This window comes from Amblyomma mixtum, chromosome 6 (genome assembly GCF_055824585.1).
Source record: "Amblyomma mixtum isolate Tamu chromosome 6, ASM5582458v1, whole genome shotgun sequence".
NCBI classification, from domain to species: Eukaryota; Metazoa; Arthropoda; class Arachnida; order Ixodida; family Ixodidae; genus Amblyomma; species Amblyomma mixtum.
Genome location: NC_143017.1, coordinates 662,286 through 668,285, shown reverse-complemented (window position 1 = coordinate 668,285; position 6,000 = coordinate 662,286).

Below are 6,000 nucleotides of genomic sequence, written 5' to 3'. Positions count from 1 at the left end.
TAGTCTGTGGTACCCTTCTGAGTGAGAAGTGAATCTGAGGATAGCACGCTGCTATCAATGAAATAACTGGACTCTCTCGTCTTCTTATGCTCGCTGGGGCCACGCAGCGGCATATCTAGTCTGTGGTACCCTTCTGAGTAACAAGTGAATCTGAGCATAGCACACTAATTTCAAGAAAATCACTCGACTCTCTCGTCATAATATCGTCTGTGGGGCGACGCAGCGGCAGATTTAGTCTGTGGTACCCTTCTGAGTGACAAGTGAATGTGAGCATAGCACGCTTATTTCAAGAAAATCACTCGACCTTCTCCTCTTCTTATGCTCGCTGGGGCCACGCAGCGGCAGGTTTGGTCTGTGGTACCCCTCTGAGTGACAAGTGAATCTAATTATAGCAAGCTGCTTTCAATGAAATCATTCGACTCTCTCGTCTTCTTATGCTCGCTGGGGCCATGCAGAGGGAGATTTAGTGTGTGATACCCTTCTGAGTGGCAAGTGAATCTGAGCATAGCACGCTGCTTTCAATGAAATAACTCGACTCTGTCGTCTTTTTATGCTCGCTGGGGCCACGCAGTGGCATATTTAGTCTGTGGTACCCTTCTGAGTGACAAGTGAATCTGAGCATAGCACACTAATTTCAAGAAAATCACTCGACTCTCTCGTCATAATATCGTCTGTGGGGCGACGCAACGGCAGATTTAGTCTGTGGTACCCTTCTGAGTGACAAGTGAATGTGAGCATAGCACGCTTATTTCAAGAAAATCACTCGACTCTCTCCTCTTCTTATGCTCGCTGGGGCCACGCAACGGCAGGTTTAGTCTGTGGTACCCCTCTGAGTGACAAGTGAATCTAAGTATAGCACGCTGCTTTCAATGAAATCATTCGACTCTCTCGTCTTCTTATGCTCGCTGGGGCCATGCAGAGGGAGATTTAGTGTGTGGTACCCTTCTGAGTGACAAGTGAATCTGAGCATAGCACGCTTATTTCAAGAAAATCACTTGACTCTCTCCTCTTCTTATGCTCGCTGGGGCCACGCAGCGGCAGATTTATTCTGTGGTACCCTTCGGAGTGACAAGTGAATCTGAGCCTAGCACATTAATTTCAAGAAAATCACTCGACTCTCTCGTCATAATATCGTCTGTGGGGCGACGCAGCGGCAGATTTAGTCTGTGGTACCCTTCTGAGTGACAAGTGAATGTGAGCATAGCACGCTTATTTCAAGAAAATCACTTGACTCTCTCCTTTTATGCTCGCTGGGGCCACGCAGCGGCAGATTTAATCTGTGGTACCCTTCTGAGTGACAAGTGAATCTGAGCATGGCATGCTTATTTCAAGAAAATCACTCGACTCTCTCCTGTTCTTATGCTCGCTGGGGCCACACAGCGGCAGATTTAGTCTGTGGTACCCTTCTGAGTGACAAGTGAATCTGAGCATAGCATGCTTATTTCAAGAAGATCACTTGAATCTCTCGTCTTCTTATGCTCGCTGGGGCCACGCAGAGGGAGATTTAGTCTTTGGTACCCTTCTAAATGACAAGTGAATCTGAGCATAGCACGCTTATTTCAAGAAAATCACTCGACTCTCTCCTATTCTTATGCTAGCTGGGGCCACGCAGCGGCAGGTTTGGTCTGTGGTACCCCTCTGAGTGACAAGTGAATCTAAGTATAGCACGCTGCTTTCAATGAAATCATTCGACTCTCTCGTCTTCTTATGCTCGCTGGGGCCATGCAGAGGGAGATTTAGTGTGTGGTACCCTTCTGAGTGACAAGTGAATCTGAGCATAGCACGCTGCTTTCAATGAAATAACTCGACTCTGTCGTCTTCTTATGCTTCCTGGGGCCACGCAGCGGCGGTTTAGTCTTTGGTACCCTTCTGAGTGACAAGCGAATCTGAGCATAGCACACTAATTTCAAGAAAATCACTCGACTCTCTCGTCATAATATCGTCTGTGGGGCGACGCAGCGGCAGATTTAGTCTGTGGTACCCTTCTGAGTGACAAGTGAATCTGAGCATAGCACACTAATTTCAAGAAAATCACTCGACTCTCTCGTCATAATATCGTCTGTGGGGCGACGCAGCGGCAGATTTAGTCTGTGGTACCCTTCTGAGTGACAAGTGAATGTGAGCATATCACGCTTATTTCAAGAAAATCACTCGACTCTCTCCTGTTCTTATGCTCGCTGGGGCCACGCAACGGCAGGTTTAGTCTGTGGTACCCCTCTGAGTGACAAGTGAATCTAAGTATAGCACACTGCTTTCAATGAAATCATTCGACTCTCTCGTCTTCTTATGCTCGCTGGGGCCATGCAGAGGGAGATTTAGTTTGTGGTACCCTTCTGAGTGACAAGTGAATCTGAGCACAGCACGCTTATTTCAAGAAAATCACTTGACTCTCTCGTCTTCTTATGCTTCCTGGGGCCACGCAGCGGCGGTTTAGTCTTTGGTACCCTTCTGAGTGACAATCGAATCTGAGCATAGCACACTAATTTCAAGAAAATCACTCGACTCTCTCGTCATAATATCCTCTGTGGGGCGACGCAGCGGCAGATTTAGTCTGTGGTACCCTTCTGAGTGACAAGTGAATCTGAGCATGGCATGCTTATTTCAAGAAAATCACTCGACTCTCTCCTCTTCTTATGCTCGCTGGGGCCACGCAGCGGCTGATTTTTTCTGTGGTACCCTTCTGAGTGACAAGTGAATCTGAGCATAGCACGCTTATTTCATGAAAATCACTCATCTCTATTGTCCTAATATCCTCTGTGGTGCCACGCAGTGGCAGGTTTAGTCTGTGGTACCCGTCTGGGTGACATGTGAATCTGAGCATAGCACGCTTATTTCAAGAAAATCACTCGACTCTCTCGTCTTCTTATGCTCGCTAGGGCCACGCAGAGGGAGATATACTCTGTGGTACCCTTCTGAGTGACAAGTGAATGTGAGCATAGCACGCTTATTTCAAGAAAATCACTCGACTCTCTCCTCTTCTTAAGCTCGCTGGGGCCACGCAGCGGCAGATTTAGTCTGTGGTACACTTCTGAGTGACAAGTGAATCTGAGCATACCACGCTTAATTCAAGACAATCACTCGACTCTCTCGTCATAATATCCTCTGTGGGGCGACGCAGCGGCAGATTTAGTCTGTGGTACCCTTCTGAGTGAGAAGTGAATATGAGCATAGCACGCTGCTATCAATGAAATAACTGGACTCTCTCGTCTTCTTATGCTCGCTGGAGCCACGCAGCGGCATATCTAGTCTGTGGTACCCTTCTGAGTAACAAGTGAATCTGAGCATAGCACACTAATTTCAAGAAAATCACTCGACTCTCTCGTCATAATATCGTCTGTGGGGCGACGCAGCGGCAGATTTAGTCTGTGGTACCCTTCTGAGTGACAAGTGAATGTTAGCATAGCACGCTTATTTCAAGAAAATCACTCGACTCTCTCCTCTTCTTATGCTCGCTGGGGCCACGCAGCGGCAGGTTTGGTCTGTGGTACCCCTCTGAGTGACAAGTGAATCTAAGTATAGCACGCTGCTTTCAATGAAATAATTCGACTCTCTCGTCTTCTTATGCTCGCTGGGGCCATGCAGAGGGAGATTTAGTGTGTGGTACCCTTATGAGTGACAAGTGAATCTGAGCATAGCACGCTGCTTTCAATGAAATAATTCGACTCTCTCGTCTTCTTATGCTCGCTGGGGCCATGCAGAGGGAGATTTAGTGTGTGGTACCCTTCTGAGTGACAAGTGAATCTGAGCATAGCACGCTTATTTCAAGAAAATCACTTGACTCTCTCGTCTTCTTATGCTTCCTGGGGCCACGCAGCGGCGGTTTAGTCTTTGGTACCCTTCTGAGTGACAAGCGAATCTGAGCATAGCACACTAATTTCAAGAAAATCACTCGACTCTCTCGTCATAATATCCTCTGTGGGGCGACGCAGCGGCAGATTTAGTCTGTGGTACCCTTCTGAGTGACAAGTGAATGTGAGCATAGCACGCTTATTTCAAGAAAATCACTCGACTCTCTCCTCTTATGCTCGCTGGGGCCACGCAGCGGCAGATTTAGTCTGTGGTACCCTTCTGAGTGACAAGTGAATCTGAGCATAGCATGCTTATTTCAAGAAAATCACTCGACTCTCTCCTCTTCTTATGCTCGCTGGGGCCACGCAGCGGCAGATTTATTCTGTGGTACCCTTCGGAGTGACAAGTGAATCTGAGCATAGCACATTAATTTCAAGAAAATCACTCGACTCTCTCGTAATAATATCGTCTGTGGGGCGACGCAGCGGCAGATTTAGTCTGTGGTACCCTTCTGAGTGACAAGTGAATGTGAGCATAGCACGCTTATTTCAAGAAAATCACTTGACTCTCTCCTCTTATGCTCGCTGGGGCCACGCAGCGGCAGATTTAGGCTGTGGTACCCTTCTGAGTGACAAGTGAATCTGAGCATGGCATGCTTATTTCAAGAAAATCACTCGACTCTCTCCTCTTCTTATGCTCGCTGGGGCCACACAGCGGCAGATTTAGTCTGTGGTACCCTTCTGAGTGACAAGTGAATCTGAGCATAGCACACTAATTTCAAGAAAATCACTCGACTCTCTCGTCATAATATCGTCTGTGGGGCGACGCAGCGGCAGATTTAGTCTGTGGTACCCTTCTGAGTGACAAGTGAATGTGAGCATAGCACGCTTATTTCAAGAAAATCACTCGACTCTCTCCTCTTCTTATGCTCGCTGGGGCCACGCAGCGGCAGGTTTGGTCTGTGGTACCCCTCTGAGTGACAAGTGAATCTAAGTATAGCACGCTGCTTTCAATGAAATAATTCGACTCTCTCGTCTTCTTATGCTCGCTGGGGCCATGCAGAGGGAGATTTAGTGTGTGGTACCCTTCTGAGTGACAAGTGAATCTGAGCATAGCACGCTGCTTTCAATGAAATAACTCGACTCTGTCGTCTTCTTATGCTCGCTGGGGCCACGCAGTGGCATATTTAGTCTGTGGTACCCTTCTGAGTGACAAGTGAATCTGAGCATAGCACACTAATTTCAAGAAAATCACTCGACTCTCTCGTCATAATATCGTCTGTGGGGCGACGCAGCGGCAGATTTAGTCTGTGGTACCCTTCTGAGTGACAAGTGAATGTGAGCATAGCACGCTTATTTCAAGAAAATCACTCGACTCTCTCCTCTTCTTATGCTCGCTGGGGCCACGCAACGGCAGGTTTAGTCTGTGGTACCCCTCTGAGTGACAAGTGAATCTAAGTATAGCACGCTGCTTTCAATGAAATCATTCGACTCTCTCGTCTTCTTATGCTCGCTGGGGCCATGCAGAGGGAGATTTAGTGTGTGGTACCCTTCTGAGTGACAAGTGAATCTGAGCATAGCACGCTTATTTCAAGAAAATCACTTGACTCTCTCGTCTTCTTATGCTTCCTGGGGCCACGCAGCGGCGGTTTAGTCTTTGGTACCCTTCTGAGTGACAAGCGAATCTGAGCATAGCACACTAATTTCAAGAAAATCACTCGACTCTCTCGTCATAATATCCTCTGTGGGGCGACGCAGCGGCAGATTTAGTCTGTGGTACCCTTCTGAGTGACAAGTGAATGTGAGCATAGCACGCTTATTTCAAGAAAATCACTCGACTCTCTCCTCTTATGCTCGCTGGGGCCACGCAGCGGCAGATTTAGTCTGTGGTACCCTTCTGAGTGACAAGTGAATCTGAGCATAGCATGCTTATTTCAAGAAAATCACTCGACTCTCTCCTCTTCTTATGCTCGCTGGGGCCACGCAGCGGCAGATTTATTCTGTGGTACCCTTCGGAGTGACAAGTGAATCTGAGCATAGCACATTAATTTCAAGAAAATCACTCGACTCTCTCGTAATAATATCGTCTGTGGGGCGACGCAGCGGCAGATTTAGTCTGTGGTACCCTTCTGCGTGACAAGTGAATGTGAGCATAGCACGCTTATTTCAAGAAAATCACTTGACTCTCTCCTCTTATGCTCGCTGGGGCCAC